The following is an 18941-nucleotide window of genomic DNA, read 5'->3' on the forward strand; positions in this document are numbered from 1 at the left end:
TGATATTAGTACAATGACAGATACTCAGACCAATGGAAAAGAACTAAAAACCCAGAAATAAAATCATCAGCATACAGACAACTGATCTTTCATAAGGGCCCCAAAAATATCAGATGGGAAGCAGATGCCCTCTTTACCTAGTGGTGCTGGGGGGAAAAATCGATATTTACCTGCAGAAAAATTAAGCAAGATCCTTATCTCACTCCTTGCACAAGAATAAACTCAACGTGGATCACAGACCTTGCAGTTAAACCCCAAACTATTCGGGCCATCAATGAGGGAATTGGACCAACTTGAGAACTTTGGCACAGGAAATACATAGGCTATCAGAAATACGTAAGGACACAAACACAGATGAGTCATAAATTGATAAGTGGGATATACTGAAGATAAAACACTTGTGTACATAGAAAGAATTCACCAAGAAAGTAATAACAGAGTTCACGGACTGTGAAAACATCTTTAGCAATGACACATCAGACAAAGGCCTTATTACTAAAATCTACAATACTCTACTAGCTTTCAAAAAGAAAAAAACTAATTGCCCACTTGAGAGGTGGGCAAAGGACTTGAACAGAAGTTTCACAGGGGCATAAATCCGAATGGCCAATAAACATATGAGAAAATGTTCCTGATCTTTAGCCATAAGAGAAAAGCAACTCAAAACAACAATGAGGTACCACCTAACACCCTCAAAGATAGCCCAATTCAAAAAATCATAAAGCAACAGGTGTTGGAGGGGCTGTGGAGAGACAGGAACTCTCATCCACTGCTGGTGGACTTGTAAGTATGTACGACCACTATGGAAATCGACCTGGCGATATCTAAAACAGATGGAAATTGAGTTACCATAGGACCCAGCAATCCCCCTACTGGGCATATACCCAGAAGAGGCAAGAAACAAACCAAGACCAGACATCTGTGCTCCAATGTTCATTGCGGCACAGTTCACAATTGCAAGGAGTTGGAAGCAACCCAAATTTCCATCAACTGATGATTGGATTAAAAAACCGTAGTATATACAATGGAGTACTATGCATCGCTAAAAAGCAGTGATGAACAAATGAAGTACATCGCTGCATGGGAAGAACTGGAGGAAATCATGTTAAGCGATGTAAGTCGGGCACAAAAGGACAAGAACAACATGAGCCCGCTGAGGTAAGCGTTAAAAAAAATGCAAAAGAGTCATAGGGAAAGCTGATGGTTCCCAGCTATCAAAAGGTATAGTGTCTGGGGTCTTAAAGGCTTGAAGGTAAACAAGGGGCCATCTAGCTCAGAAGCAACAAAGCCCACATAGATGAAGCACACCATCCTGTGCGATCACGAGGTGTCAAAGGGATCAGTTGTAAGGCATCATCAGAACAAAAAAATCTTACTATAGTGAATGGTGGGGGAGTGCAGAGTAGAGACCCAAAACCCATTTGTCGGCCACTGGAAATTCCCTTGCAGAGGGGTCTAGGGGAGGAGACAAGCCAGTCAAGGTGTAATGAAACAACTATGAAAAATACAACTTTCCTCTAGTTCCTAAATGCTTCCTCCCCGCCCCCCATCATGATCAGCATTCTACCTTGCAAGTCTGGGTAGTCCAGAGGATGTACACTGGTACAGATAGGAACTGGAAACACAAGGAATCCAGGGTGGATGATCCCTTCAGGACCAGTGGTGTGAGTGGGAATACTGGGAAGGTGGAGGGAGAGTGGATTTGAAAGAGGAAACCAATTACAAGGATCTACATGTGACCTCCTCCCTGGGGGGCGGACAACAAAAAAGTGGGTGAAGGGATATAACAAAATAATAATTTATAAATTATCAAGATATAACAAAATAATATAACAAAATATAACAAGATATAAAAAATAATAAGATATAACAAAATAATATATATATAACAAAATAATAATTTATAAATTATCAAGCAAGATAATAACAAAATAATAATTTATAAATTATTACAAGATATAACAAAATAATAAGCAAGATATAACAAAATAATAATTTATAAATTATCAAGACCTCATGAGGGAGGGGGGAGTGGGGAGGGAGGGGAAAAATGAGGACCTGATGCCAAGGGCTTAAGTGGAGAGCAAATGTTTTGAGAATGATGAGGGCAACAAATGTACAGATGTGCTTACACAATTGATGTATGTATGGATTGTGATAAAGTTGTATGAACCCCTAATAAAACGATTAAAAAAAGAATTGATTCAATGACAATGAGAGAACAAAGAGTTACAAATTACAATCCAGGAATATGGCTGCTGAAACCAGTGCAAAGGAGCAAGAGGGGAAAATGTAGATGGAATCTTCCTAAAAAGCTAGACTGTCATATCAAACAAACATCAGAGCGTGAGCAACGCCTTAAACTGAGAACAAAGTGGAGTACACAAAAGTTAAAATTTCAAAGATCAGAGCTGAAGAAGTAGAGTTAATTGGATCCATGGGATATCTTTGGCCTGAGGCCACCCTGTTGAATTTGAAGGGGGCTCACTCTGGGGAACAATGGTGTGCTTGACAAAGGAGTGTAAGGCTTGAGAGAAGTTTTGAGTGCCATTAATTGACTTGGTTTTTCTTTTCCTGTTTCTCTTTATTTATTAATGTAGTTGAAATGTCTGCAATCCTTTCTCTCTCTTAATAAAGTGGAATTTATTTGGCTACTTTACCAGGTTCTGTTTTATTTTGAAAAAGTTTTAATCTAATGAACTCATTATGGATTAGCATTGTTACAGAGGCCAAGTAAGGCATATGGCAGCAGTGATTCGGAACCAAGATGGCTGCATAGCAAAGGCTCTAAACCAAGAGCGCAGAAAAACATCAGAGATGAAGCAGCCTGGAGAAAAAAAGGGCAGCAAAGACCTAAGAGCATAGGAAACACAATGTCCAAGTTATCCCAATGAAACCAGTCTTCGATTCCCAAGGAGGAAGTGTTAGGCAGCTTAGCCTAGGGAATTGGGAAGTCCATTTACGCATGCCCAGGAGAGCCAGCATAGGACAAAGCTGGATTTTCCCGCCAGTGGGCTCGGATGGGCATTATACCCACCTGGGCCAGGTGATTGCAATTCAACCAATGGGAGCGACATGGGGCCATTCACCACGCCTCCCCCGGGAACCCTTGAAAAGTCAGGGACTGGAAGAGAGAGGGTCTGGTTTGGTTGTCTTCATGGGAGGAGAGATCCTTGCGTGACCTGGAGCAGTCTCTGCCAGGTCGCATGGTCAAAGGAATCCTATGGGTGCCGCGTAAAACCCGAAGCTTCTTTTAACTCTCATTAAATTCACTTGGATCACGAGCCCAGCTTCAGCGTGAGCCAAGGACTGAGGTTGGAATTTAGGCCGGAAAGAGAGACCTTACAGAAGCTCCTGAGCTAAGTGAGGGAAGTGGAAGGTCAGTGGAATTGTAGTAGAAAAGATAAAAACAAACGCTTGACTCTCTTTCCCTCTGCCCAGAATGCCTTTCCCTCAGATGCCTGAAGGGCTGTCTTCCTTCAGAACATTATCAAATGTCACTTTCATAATGAAGTCTTGTCTAGTAACCATATCTAAAAACATCTGCCCCTGCTCGCTCGCGCACGCTCTCTCTCTCTCTCTTCCAAGCTTTCTTTCTTTGGGGTTTGTTTATTTTTCTTCTCCAAACTCACTGCTATAGAGTTGATGCCTACCCATAAGCTGAAATTCACTGCCATCGAGTCAATGTCAACCCATAGTGACCATATAGGTCAGGGTAGAACTGACCTTGTCAGTTTAACTCTTTATGCCATTCTCCCGAAGAGCAGTTAGTGGTTTCAAACCGCAGACCTTCCCTGTAGCAGCCCAACACATAAACACTATGCAACCAGGCCTCCTTTTCTACTCATAGTGACCCCCAATGGGCAGAGTAAAATTGCATCACAGGATTTGCAAAACCATAAATATTTTTTAATGTATTAGTAATTGGGAGTTAATACATATGTCATTGCATGGTTCAATCATGTCAAGCAAAATTGCACAATTGCTACCACAATCAATTTTCAAACATTCTTTTTCTTCCTGAATTCCTTGACATCAGCTCCCTTTTACCCCACCTTCAACCTCAAACTGTAATTCTACTTTCTGTCCCTCTATATTCATCAAACCTGTGTCTTCAGTATAGCACCGATGAAACATACGACTTTCCTCTAGTTCTTTCCTGCTTCCTCCCCACCCTCTATATGACCCCAATTCTACCTTACAAATCCAGATAGACCAGAGCATGGAACCGATCACAATGATCTACATATAACCCCCTCCCAGGGGGACAGACAACAGAAAAGTGGGTGAAAGGAGATATCACTCAGTGGAAGACATGAAATAATAATAATAATAATTTATAAATTTTCAGGTTTCATGAAGGAGGGAGGGGGGAAAATGAAGAGCTGATACCAAGGGCTGAAGTGGAAAGATAATGTTTTGAGATGATGATGGCAATCAATGTACAAATATGCTTGACACGATGGATGGATGGATGGATGGATGGATGGATGGATGGATGGATGGATGGATGGATGGATGGATGGATGGATTGTGATAAGAATTGCACAAGCCCCCAATAAAATGATTTTTAAAAAGAAAGATTAGTAAAAGAGTGGTCCCAGTGAATGAAAAAGATATTACAACAGAACAAAATTAGATATATATAATCACACAGTATTATGACAAGTTGTATTCCAACAATTTTGAAAATCTAGAAGAAATGGGTAAGTTTTGAAAAATGCATTATTTACCTAAATTGCCACAGAGTGATGTAGAAAATCCTAACAAGCCTACAGCATGAATATTCAACATCAAAAAGGCCATGTCCAGATGGTTTCACTGGAGAATTTTATCAAACATTCAGAAGAGAATTAATACTGTTTACATAAACACACTATACAAATGGACAATATACTACCAAACTCATTTTATGAAGCAACCATAACTGATACCTAAACCAGGCAAAGGCATCACCAGAATTGAAAATTACAGACCAGTATCTTTCATGAATATAGATGTGAATACCTTCAATAAAGTACTAGAATACAGAATTCAACTAAGCATCAAAAAGATCCTTCTATCACAATCGAGTGGGATTCATACTAATTATGTAAGGATGGTATATTAGAAAAACTATCAATGTAATACATCACAAACAAAATAAAGGAGAAGAGTCATATGATTATATCAATCAGTGCAGAGAAGGAATTTGATAAAATTCAGCATCAATTCCTGATAAAAACACTCAACAAAATAGGTATAAAGGGAAATTTCTCAGCGTAATAAAAGCCATTTATGTGGAACCAAAAAGCTGCATCTCGCTGAATGGAGAGAAAATGAAGTTATTTTCTCTTCAAACAGGAAGTACATAAGGATTCCCTTTATCAACTTTTATTTTATATAGTTCTGGAAGATTTAGCTAGAGTCATAAGACATCCAGAAGAAATTAAAGGTATCCATATAGGCACAAAAGAAATAAAAATCTCTTTACCGGTAGATAGTATAATCCTATATATAGAAAATAACAAAGATTCAATTAAACAATTACTCGAACTAAATGAAAATGTGGACAGTGTAATAGCTATAAGATCAACATACAGAAATCAGTTGGATTCTTGTATATTAAGGCGGCTGATACTGGAAAAGACATTTTTAAAATGATCATTTGCAGTAACTACACAAAAGATAAAATATTTAGGAATAAATCTTTCCAGAAAAACCAAATATTTATACAAACTACAAAACTAACTACAAAAGACTTACAAAATTACAAAGTATTCCTTCAAAACACCTAAATGTAGTTACACAAATGGAACAAATTATAGGATCCCAGATAGGTAGACTAAACATTGTGAAAATGCCAATATTACCAAAAATGCTTTACAAATTCAAGCAAAATGGTTTTGTGATCCAAAATTCACCATTATTTTTCAAATAAATGGTAAAACTAATGTCCAATTTCAATGGAAATGATAGAAACCTAGGATAAATAAAACACTACTAAAAAAATTAAAACAAAGTGTGAGGGCTTGTACTCCCAGAACTTAAAACCTACTACATAGCCACAGTAATCAAAACAACCTGGTGCTGGTACAATGACAGATTTGAAGACCAATGGATTATAACTGAAAACCGAGAAATACAACCAAGTACCTATACACAATCAATTTTTCATAAAGAACTAAAATACATTAAGTTGGCAAGAGACAGGCTTTACAACAAATGGTGCTGGAAAAATTGGACTTTTGCCTACAAAAGAATGAAAAAAGACTGACACCTCATACCATGTACAAAAGCAAACTCAAAATGGATCAAAAACCTAAATATAATTGCATAATTATTAATACCATCAATGAAAAGTTATGGCCCATCTTAAGGACCCTCATACGATGCATAAACACACTACCAAACAAAATGAAAAATATCCACACTATCGAAGATGAAATAAAGAACTAGGATCACCTAAAAATATGACATTTATGGATAACAAATGATTTTATCAAAAGAATCAACAGAGAAGCCAAAGACTGAGGGGAAAAACATTCAGTAATCAAATGAAGGTTAATCTCCAAAATCTATACAAAACTACATCTTAACAACAACCAAAATTATGCAAAATATCCAGTCAAAAATGAGCACTAGACATGAATAGACAATTTACCAAAGTGGCATACAGGCTGCCAACAAACATATGAAGAAATGTTCATTATCATTAGCACTAAGAGAAATAGAAATTAAAACAACGAGATAGCACCTCATACCGACACTTGGTAAAACTTCATAAAACTGAAAATAACAAATGCTGGGGAGTATGCAGAGAGATAGGAATGCTTTTACATTGCTGTTGCGGCTGAAGAATTATACTGTAGAATTATACAACCATTATGTAAATCAGTATGGCATTTTCTTAAACAAATGCCAATCCAAGTAACTTATGATCCAGCCATCTCTCTATTGGGTATATATCCTAAAGAAATTAAGAATAAAACATATATCCTAAAGAAATTAAGAATAAAACATAAATGAAGAATAAAACATCTACATTTGTTGAAGAGTTTTTTCTACATTAGCAAAACATGGAAACAACCAAGATCCCCAACTATAGAGGAATGGATTTTAAAAGCTCTGTAATATTCATATTACATAATTTTATCAATCAATTAAAAAAAACAATGATAACACTCTAAAAACCGAAAGACATGGACAAAACTAGAGGACATTTTGCTTACCAAATTCAGTCAATGTTACAAAGATAAATATTTGGTATCATTATAAGGGAAAATAGAGCAGAAGAAATGTTGCTTATACACCAATAAACAAGACTTTGATGACTATGAGGAGGCCAAGGTGGGCATAGGAATGGGGGAGGAAGGGGACAGTAAGAGGATTTAACAGGGGGAAAAATTTTAAGGAATCAAATAATAAAATGGAAGCTCTAAATCCAAATATAAAAGAGGCACTGGTCCCAATGAGTTGGCAATTAAAAAGTCACAAATGTCTGAGTTTTCCAAAATGCTATACCATTTCATTATCCCTGATGCCTACCACCACTCCTCCCTGAGTGGATTCCTTCACCTCCCATGATTCTGAAATTTGCAAACACATCTCACAGGACTCACGAACCAGTAAAGGAATGGGACATGTGGTTGTGAAGGCTGGGAAGTTCCAAATTCACAGTTCAAACATCTATTGGAGGATCCCTCTCATTGACACCAAATTAGTGTTATTAATTCATGAAGCTGTGGAAATTAGTAAATCAGGTTAAGCAATCTGCTATTAGCTCAAGTTCCCAAAAGTAAAGGACAGATGAAGTATACCAGACACAGAATCCAGAACAAAAGAGAAAAAGTTGCCAACACTGCTCAGAGCAGCAGCAGATACATAAAATGTCCAAAAGTGAAAATAGGTCTTGCTTGTATAGCCAGGCAAAGGAGCATTTTTAGGACATTCATAACCAAATGTGAAGCTCATTTCTTGAAATTGAACATAATCTTATGCCTTAGATTGCTGTGTCTTAACTAACACCTCCTTTGACTTGACCTAAACATCTCACCTGAAGTTTCCTTTCCTTCTAATATTTCTTCTATTCTATATGTGCTTGTATAGCTTCTTCAATTTTTTTTGTAATCCATTAGTCCCCTCCCTGAGCTCAAAGTCTGATAAAAGCTACCATAAAGTTGATTCTGTCTCATAGCTACCCCATAAGCTAGAGTGGAATTGTCCTTTAGAATTCCTATAACTGTAAATCTTTGATCCTTGATAAAAATTGGGATTAAGGTTAAATTGTCTTTTTTAGTTACTAATGAATCCTGCTGTATTCTGGTCAGAAATGCCTCTTTTTCTAAGTAGTCATATGCCAAATAACTAATAATAGATGAAAATAAATGCCAAAATGCAACATCAAGTTGGACATGGACTTTCTAGAGCATTTGAAACAAGAAGAGTTGGCATAAGTGCAAAGGATTTGAGTGACTTTTGAAATCTGGGCACTGTTTTAAACAAAATTTTAAGGAAAAATAAATTATTCTGTTTGAAAGGGCACTTACTATGTGCCAAGCACAATGTTGAATACATGGTTATTTCATTTAATTCTCACGCAACCCTATGTAGTAGCTACTACTATGAGAAAATAGAGGTACTAAAGAGGTTCAGTAAATGTCCCAAGGTCACAAAACTAGTAAGTGGTAAATCCTACTTTGGAAACCAGCAGTGTCCAGAGTCCATATTCTTGGCTGCCAAATTATACCACTGATAACACTTGGAGCACACAGTCAATTCAAACATTCATTGATTAACTACTATGTCTCAAGCATTGCACTGAAACTAGTGGAGATAGGATGACGAGAACCTACTCCTGCACTCAAGGAGCCCTTCGTGTTTTTAGGCAAATCTAGTACTCGTGCAAATAAATAAAGTATAATACTGTGTGGTTGAATGACACAAATAGGGTACAATATGTGTTAACAGTAGAGAAAATTATTCTTCTGCTCTAGGGAGTTACCCAGAAATGTCATCCTCTTGCCTGGGTTTTGGGAGAAAAGCTGGCATACAGTGAAATAGGCAAAGAGTTTCAAGGGAGAAAGCACATGTACAATCAGTGTGGTCAGCCTGAACAACAATTAAATACTGTAGTCTGACATTGCTAGAGATAAAGTGAGAGGTAAGAGACAAAAAAAGGATGCTGGACATACTGTATTATGCTTCTCCTGGTTGTCATTCATATTTAAAATTTATCAAACTTTCATAATTCTCTTCTGATTTTAATCACCTCATTTTGGCAGATAGCATGCTTTAGCCCACTTGAGGCTAGAGCTAATTTCCTCAAGTAGTTGACTGAATTCAACTAATCTCTTTATTTCCTGACTGTAATATATATATATATATATATATATATATATATATATATATATAATACAATTATATAGCTACATGTTAACAGCACAGGAGAAACATATATAACTGAAATGGAAAATGTATCTAAGGAAATGGTGAGAGGTGTCTCTGGTAGGATAAGTACATACCCATAAAAGGAGGGTTATGTGTTCCATATCAAAATGCTCAGATGTGATCTGTTAAGTAATTGGGGAGCACTGATGAGTTTTAGGAAGCAATATGTTTAGTTTCTTTTAGAAATTACTTCTGGCAGCATTCTCTCTCTCTCATTGCCATTGAGTCAATGCTGACTCATAGGGACCCCTGTGGGTTTCTAAGACTGTTAACTGTTTAAGGGAGTAGAAAACCCAGTCATTCTCCCAAGGAGGTTCTGGTGATTTCAAACAAAATGACATCACAGAGGCCACAGATGGATGTAATAAGTCTGATAGCAATGGACTGAACTCAACAATTAAAAGCCAGAGAGTAGCAGACTGGCTTAGAAAACACAACCCACCAATCTGCTGCCCACAAGAGACACATCTCAAACTTGCAGTCAAAAGTAGGCTCAAAATCAAAGGCTGGAAAAAATAAACCAAGCAAATGGCAATTCAAAAAAGCAGGGGATACATTCCTACTCTCTGACAATATTCATCTCAAGGTGCAAGCCATAAGAAGAGATAAGGAGGGGCACTACATAATGCTCAAGGGAACAGTAGACCAAGAATCAGTGAGCATAATAAATATGTACGCATATGAGAGACCTGTGAAATTCACCAAACAAATGCTCCAAAGGATGAAAAATGAAATCTCAGACTCACCAATCATAGTATGTGACTTTAAAACACTGCTCTCTGAGAAAGATAGATCACAGGGAAAGAAGCTTAATAAGGCAGTTACAGAACTAAATTCTACAACTAGGCAACTTGACCTGCTAAACATTTTCAAAGCTCTCCACCCAAATATAAAAAGTTCACATTCTTCTCAAGCCTCCATAGCACATACTCAAAGATAGACTACATGCTGGGGCACAAGTTGAGCCTGTGTAAATTCACATAGAGGTCACTCAGACCTTCCTCTCGGGCCACGCTCCCATAAAGCTGGAAATCAACAAAAGGATGATTAAGAAAGCAAGGGTAAACAACTGGAGGATAAATAACTCTCTAATGAAAAATGAGTGGGTACTGGCCCAGATCAGAGATGAAATAGGAAGTTTTTAGAAACCAACAAGAATGAGAATAGACATATCAAAATCTTTGGAACAGAGCAAAAGCTGTTCTCTCAGGACGTTTGATAGCAATAAATGCACACATGAAAATGTAAGAAAGACTTGCAATTGATAGGCTGGCACAAAACCTCCAGCAATTAGAGTAGAGTCAATAGGACAATCCTACTAATAGCAAAAGAAAAGAAATAATAAAATTCGGGGCTGAGGTAGAGGAGAGGGAAAACAAGAAAGCAATTCAAAAAACCAATGCCGCTAAAAGCTGGTTCTTTGACAGGATTAATAGAATCAATAGACCACTGGCAAACCTAACCAAAGAAAGGAACAAATAGCCAGGATGAGAGACGAAACAAGGGACATTACAACAAAGCCTAATGAAATTAAAAGTATAATTACATAATACTACTAAGGCCTGTACTCCAATGAATTCAACAACTTGGGAGACATGGACAAATACTTGGAAAACCAATTCCTCCCAAGATTATCCTAGATGGATGTTAAGAACCTCAATAGACCCATAGCAAAATAAGAAATAGACAATGTTATCAAGGGATTATGAACAAAAAAAAATTCCACAGGCCAGACGGCTTCACAGGAGAATTCTACCAAGTTTTCAGGAAAGAAATGACATAAACTACATAGACTCTTCCAGACCATTTTTAAAGATGGCAAACTCTCAAACTCTTTTTTTTTTTTACATTTTATTAGGGGCTCATACAACCTTTATCACAATCCATACATATACATACATCAATTGTATAAAGCACATCCGTACATTCTCCGCCCTAATCATTCCCAAAGCATTTGCTCTCCACCTAAGCCCTTTGTATCAGGTCCTCTTTTTTTTCTTTTTTTCCCCCTCCCTCTCCAGTACCCCCTCCATCATGAGCCCTTGATATTCCATAGATCGTTATTTTGTCATATCTTGCCCTATCCGGAGTCTCCCTTCCCCCCCCTTCTCTGCCGTCCATCTCCCAGGGAGGAGGTCACATGTGGATCCTTTTAATCAGTTCCCCCTTTCCAACCCACTCACCCTCTACTCTCCCAGCATCGCCCCTCACACCCTTGGTCCTGAAGGTATCATCCACCCTGGATTCCCTGTGCCTCCAGCTCCCATATGCACCAGTGTACAACCTTTGCCCTATCCAGTCCTGCAAGGTAGAATTCAGATGATGGTAGTTGGGGGGAGGAAGCATCCAGGATCTGGGGGAAAGCTGTGTTCTTCATCGGTACTACCTCGCACCCTGACTGACCCATCTCCTCTCCTAAACCCCTCTATGAGGGGATCTCCAGTGGTCGACAAATGGGCCTTGGGTCTCCACTCTGAACTTCCCCCTTCATTCACTATGGCATATATATATATATATACATATATATACATATATATACATATATACACATATTCTTTTTTATTTTGCATGATGCCTTATACCTGGTCCCTTTCAAACTCTTTCTATGATGCTAGTATAACACTTGATACTTTAAGTGAGCAAAGATCCCACAAGAATTGAGAACTACAAACCATTATCTCTAATGAACACTTATGCAAAAATCCTTTTAAAAAACACTAGTCAATAGGATACAAAAGTACATAAAACAAATAATTCACCATGACCAAAAGGGATTCATTCCAGGCTATGCAGGGATGGTTCAACATCCAAAAGTCCCCAAGGAGAAAAAGATTGGACTGACGGTTCCGGGGACAGGGGAGAGGAGGAGGTAGGGAAAAGGGAGGGGGTAACCAACAAACCCAGGGACAAGAGAACAAGAGATCTAAAATCAACAGTGAGGAGGATGTAGAACACCTGGTGGGGTTTGATCAAGTGCAATGTGGCAAACAGGAATTCCTGAGAGATTAATGAAGGTCAGACATGATAGTGTACCAGAGGAAAGTGAAAGGAAATAGAGGAAAGAAGTAGGAGGCAAAAGACATTTATAGAGGTGTACATATAGGCATGTATATGTAAACATATTAATATCTAATGATAGGGATATAGGTCAATGTACATATATTTATAGGCTAAGTATTGAGGTAGCAGATGAATATTGGGCCTCTACACTCAAGTCCTCCTTCAATGAAAGAACAGTTTGTTCTAATAATTTGGCATTCTGTGAGGCTCACCTTCCTGACACAATCGATGAAGTCAAAATGGGTACACAAGCAAATGTGGTGATAAAAGATGATGGTGCCAGCTTATTAGAAAATATAGTGTCTGGGGTCTTAGAGACTTGAAGATAAACAAGCGACCATCTAGCAGGGAAGCAACAAAGCCAACATGGAAGAAGCACACCAGCCTGTTCATCACAAGGTATCAATGGGATCAGGTATTAGGAATCAGAAACCTCAAAACAATATCGATGCAAATGAAGAAAGTCACAGTGAAGACTCAAAGCCCATCCTTAGACAATTAGACATCTCCTCCTAGTAGGGTCACAAGGAAGGGAAAATTCACCCAGGGGCAGTATAAGAGAGACAATCCATACAACATTCCTCTAGTTCTTTAATGCTTCCTTCTCCCTGCCCCCCACTATCATGACCTCAGTCCTACCTTACAAATCCAGAAGACTGGAGCATGGACACTGGTACAGATAAGAGCTCTTGACATACAGAATCCAGGACAGATAAATCCCTCAGGAACAACATGGAGTAGTGATACCCATGAGGGTAGGGGAAGGTAGGCACAAAGAGGGAGAAAAGGGTAACTGATCATAATGATCGACGTACACACACACAAATACACCTCACTCAACCAGGGGGACGAACAACAGAAACGTGTGTGAAGGGAGACTGCAGGCAGAGTAATATAAGAAAATAGTAATAAATTATAATGTATCAAGAGGTCATGAGGGCAGGAGGGTGGGGAAGGGAGGGTAAAAAGAGGAGCTATTACCATGGGCTCAAGTAGAAAGAAAGTTTTTAAAATGATGATGGCAACGTATGTACAAATGTGCTTGATACAACTGATGTATTGGGTTGTTGTAAGAGTCCCCAATAAAATGAAGGTTCTATAAGATGAACAATAGCACTAGGGAGGGACATAGACCTTAGGCCAACTAACTGCGTGAGATTAAAGGTCAACATTGCCCCACGATCAAAGTTTACAATGATTAGGAAAGAAGGAAGAATGGAAATGAACACCATGGAACAAGTAGGCTAAGTGATGTTCTATTGTGGGCTTGTAATCAATTACATGAAACAAGATGTGTATGAAGTGTTGAATGGAAAACTAATCTGCTCTGTAAACCTTTATCCAATTCACAATAAGAAGTTTTAAAATTCCTAAAAATGTTTTTAGTCATCATTCTTAAATTTAACTCATTGTTCTCTAAACAATTTGTCCTTTAACTCTTCTTCGCACCTGCCCCTGGCAACTACTAATATATTTTTATCTATGTATGCTTGTTATTCTATATATCTATATATCCCAGTTATATAAAATAACTGGGATCGATCATAAAATGTTTGTCCTTTAGTGACTGACTGATTTCATTCCCTATTTTAAAGGTTCATTCATGTCATAGCATTTATTTAGTCTGTATTTCTCTTTACTGTGTTTGCAGTTCTGCTTTTAATTTTTTGTATATATATCTAAAAGTGGAGTTGCTGGATCAAATGATAACTCTAAATTTGCTTTTTTTTAAACCACTAAACTGTTTTCCATAGTAGCTGTCCTATTTTACAATTTTATCAACAATTAATGACGATTTCAATTTCTATACATCCTTGACAATATCTGTAATTTATTTATTTATTATAAGAGACATCCTAGTAGGTGTGACAGGACATTTCATTGTGCTATCTAATAATATTAGTGCTATTGAATGACTTTTCATGTGTTTGTTTGCCATTTGAATTTTTTCTGTGGTGAAATACCTACTGAAATCTTTTGACTGAGTTGTTTGTCTATTTTGTTGCTAAGTTTTAAGAGTTCCTTATATATTCTGGATATTAAATCTTTATCTGTTATTTGACTTCCAATAATTTTCTTCTAATATACAGGTTGTCTTTTTGTTGTTGATAAAGTCCTTTGATGGACAAATTTTGTTTTGTTTTGTTTTGCTTTATACTTTTTTAATTGTTTTATTAGGGGCTCATACAACTCTTATCACAATCCATACATACATCAATTGTGTAAGGCACATTTTTACATTCATTGCCCTCGTCATTCTCAAAACATTTGCTCTCCACCCAAGCCCCTGGAATCAAGTCCTCATTTTTCCCCTTCCCCCCCACCTCCCTCATAAATGCTTAATAATTTATAAATTATTATTTTGTCATATCTTGCTCTGTCCCACGCTCCCTTCACCCACTTTTCTGTTGTCTATCCCCCAGGGAGGAGGTCACATGTAGATCCTTGTAATTGGTTCCCCTTTTCCAACCCACCCTGCCTATGGCCTCCCAGTATCACCACCCACACCACTGGTCCTGAGGGGATCCGCCCTGGATTTCCTGTGTTTCCAGTTCCCATCTGTACCAGTGTACATCCTCTGGTCTAGCCAGACTTGCAAGGTAGGATTCGGATCATGACAGTGGGAGGAAGGGTGGGGAGAAAGAAGCATTTAGGAACTAAAGGAAAGTTGTATTTTTCATCGTTGCTACATCGCTCCCTGAATGGCTTGTCTCTTCCCCGAGACCCTTCGGTAAGGGGAAGTCCAGTGGCCTGCAAATGGGCTTTGGGTCTCCACTCCGCACTCCCCCCCTCATTCACTACGGTAAGATTTTTTGTTCTGATGATGCCTGATACCTGATCCTTTTGACACCTTGTGATCGCACAGGCTGGTGTGCTTCTTCCATGTGGGCTTTGTTGCTTCCCTGCTAGATGGCCGCTTGTTTACCTTCAAACCTTTAAGATCCCAGACGCTATATCTTTTGATAGCCGGGCACCATCAGCTTTCTTCGCCACATTTGCTTAGGCCCCCATTTGTCTTCAGCGGTCGTATCAGGGAGGGGAGCACACAGTGATAAGATTTTTTGTTCTTTGATGCCTGATAACTGATCCCTTCGGAAGCTCGTGCTCACACAGGCTAGTGTGCTCCTTCCATGTGGACTTTATTGCTTCTGAGCCAGATGGCCACTTTTTTACCTTCAAGCCTTTAAGACCTGAACAAATATTATTTTGATGAAGATCATTTACTAAGTTGTTTCTTGTACATTTTCTTCATTGTTTGGAGAAAATAATATACAATAGAGGAATTTCACACAAAGTAACTCTAAGATAGAGCCTTTAAATTAGCTCTTAGATTTTCCACTACCAGAAAGTTTAAAAGTTCATTTTTTAAAGTTTTACATTAGAACCTTAAGCATAGATGCATTTCTGGTTTGAGACATATGCAATATCATGTACGCTTCCATTTTACATCCTCTTACATAATCTCTAAGGTGGAGTGCAAAGTATTCATTAGCTGAAGTCCTCTAGCAGAGGTAAACAGAGGTTGCCTTGACAGAGCATACATGATTATATACTTTCTTTTGGTAATGCTTTTTTCAATTTTTCATTACTACCTGAAATTTTATTTTAGCACTCTAATCTTAACTTTTAAAAAATTGCAATCTATAATGTTACGTTTAAAACAATGATACCTTTCTATGTAACATTGAATAGTTTATGCTGTAGTTTATCTTATCCAGATCTTTGTGATAGCTATGAATTTTAGCCCTAAACACTGGCCTGTAAAGTGACACATTCTTTCCGTTCTCTAAAGGTCAGCTCTCCGTTAAGCCTTCACCTGTAACATGGTACTAATCTCTGAGAGCTCCTCACCCATTCCATCAGTTTACAGAAGGAAATCATCTGTCTTGTCAGAAAACTAGGAGAGGAGCTGGTTAATCTAATATGACTAGAGTTTCTAATGCTATTTGTAAACCTTTTGAAGCTGGTTCTGTAGTAATAATCCAGATATTCATTATTCTCTGAATGAGTCAGGTGCCTTTCATAGTGCCCATAGATTTTCTTTAAAAACCAAAATGCAAAAAAACTTTGTTGTTTCTCTCAACTTTGTAGTATTCAGTGCCTATCTTCCACAGGCACTTGATTGAAATAATTTGATACATGGTCCTTCATATATGTGATATATGACTTTCTGTCATTTAAATCATACTCTAAATTTTCTCCCTTTTTTATTAGAGAATTTCCTCCATCCCATCCCTCTGATTTGCCAGATTCTGCATCATTCACGCAAAGCTTAAGTCTCCTTTATTTTTCCACAAAGACCTGCCTTTATTCTAAAAGTCTGAGGTGGTTTTTTTTCCCTAAAAGTAAATTTATAAGTTTTATGGCCAGGAAACACAAAGTTATAGCAACCTCCAGGAACAGAAGAGGGAAAATATCTTCAGCTGAGAAGACAGATTGATATTTCTTTAAAAATTTTTTATTGGAAGATGATTCACATATCATATAATTCAGTCGTTAAGTTACATCAAGAACCTTACAATCATCACCACAATCAATTTTACTTCTTGTACTTATTCATTATTATTAGCTACTCACTTCCCTCCAACCTTCCCTGCCATACCCACAAGGAACCATTAATCCAGTGACTTTCTCTATAGGTTTATCTACCCAGAATTTCACATACATAAAATCTTTTTTAAAAAACTAAAAACAATAAGATAAAACCACAATATAAAAGAAAGCAGAACGTATTAGAAAGTAGAACAAATTTAAAATTGAACCTGCAACAATCTATCCCCCTCCCAAGCATTCTGCATGACAACAAGGCCATTCACATCCCTGACCTCTGTCTAGAGGGGATTCACCATAGGCTTACATTACCATACTTCAATGGATTATTCTGACACATGTCTTTGCAAAATATTCTATTTCCTCATCGTTTCTCCCTTCACTGTTACATAAATTCAACAGCCTCCATGGACTTCCCTTGGATCATAACTCTGGATGTGAATAGACTTGCCCTCAGACAGAGCGCATCAAAAAGTGAATTCATGCAGATACAGTTAAATTTTAACATCTTAATGATTTGTTTTCCCTTTTAGCCCATTTTAAGTTTGTTCAAGGTTTTTTATTTTCTACTTTCTTTTGGATTGAGGTTTATCTGTGTTTTATTTTGTTATTGTTGCTGGTTTTGTTATTAGGTAGAGTTTTCTTTATGCATATCCAATACACGTAAACCTATAGAAACAGTAACTAGATTAATAATTTCTTAGGATTATGGCAGAAAAGTTTGGGGGTGTAAATGGGATTACTGTTGTTGTTAGGTGCCGTCTAATTACTTCTGACCCATCGGACCCTGTGTACAAGAGAACAAAACATTACCAGGTTCCTCGCCATCCTCACAATTTTTATGTTTGAGCCCATTGTTGCAACCACTGTGTCAATTCATCTTGCTGAGAGTCTTCCTCTTATTGGCTGGCCCTCCACTTTACCAAGCATGATGTCCTTCTCCAGGGATTGGGCTCTCCTGATAACATGCTCAAAGTACGTGAGACAAGTCTCACCATCCTAGCTTGTAAGGAGCATTCTGAAATTGAGCCATTGGGATGAGTTCACTTATAGTCCTGCGGGGTGACTAAGAATCATAGTCTCACAGGTTCCACCAGCCTCTAGCCAATCAGGAAGAATAGTATTTTTGATAATTTTACATTTTGTTCCACATCTTTCTCCCACTCTCTGCAGTACCTTCTAATGTGATCCTTCTTGGAGCAGCTGTTAATGGTAGCTGGCATCATCCAGTTCTTCTGGTCCCAGGATCATAGACGATAAGGTTGCTGTGGTCTGTCTGTTAATTCTCTGGACCAGTTGTTTCCATATACTTCAATTTGCATCATTCTTTCCTCCAAACTAAGAGAAACCAATATGTACACTTCAGATAGCTGCTTATTAGCTTTTAAGACACAAGTCATTAGCCACCAAAGTAGGATGCAGAACATTGTCTTTAGACTGCATTATGTCAACTAATCTTGGTGTGCCCCCAAGACCGCTACATGCTTGAGACCATCATCCTAAGTCCCCAAATGATCTATTCCCTCAAGATGTTTGGTAACGTCTAAGAAATATTTATAATTCTGTGCCCTCGTATGACTGAGTAGTTTTAATGTCACTGGGCTGTACATGCAAAGACTATTGAAAAGGAAGATGTTTTGTTGCCTATAGATTTATCACAATTTTAAAAATTCAATGAGATTTTTACTGGAATTTTTTGTTTGAATAAAAGCCAGTAGACTGTTTCTCTTAATATGTAAAACACTCTAAGATCTTCATATTATTTGGCCTTATGTGACTTTCCTAAACTGCTATAAAGTTACAGCTCGCACTATTGTTCTTTATTTTTCCAGATACTAGAATTTTCACAAACAGATGATTTAAATCTTTAAAAAAAAAACATTCAATATATGTTGAAGACC

At 37.8% G+C, this 18941-nt stretch overlaps 1 long non-coding RNA gene across 1 annotated transcript in view; it reads right to left on the minus strand.

Moving 5' to 3' along the window:
* Positions 1 to 18941, minus strand: part of LOC142452843 (uncharacterized) — a 97957-nt gene that overhangs the window by 51915 nt on the left and 27101 nt on the right. The window contains exon 2 of the long non-coding RNA XR_012785348.1: positions 18217 to 18378. This is a non-coding gene — a long non-coding RNA (uncharacterized LOC142452843). The remainder of the gene's footprint in view (positions 1 to 18216; positions 18379 to 18941) is intronic.

Source organism: Tenrec ecaudatus, chromosome 7 (genome assembly GCF_050624435.1).
Source record: "Tenrec ecaudatus isolate mTenEca1 chromosome 7, mTenEca1.hap1, whole genome shotgun sequence".
Taxonomy (NCBI): Eukaryota; Metazoa; Chordata; class Mammalia; order Afrosoricida; family Tenrecidae; genus Tenrec; species Tenrec ecaudatus.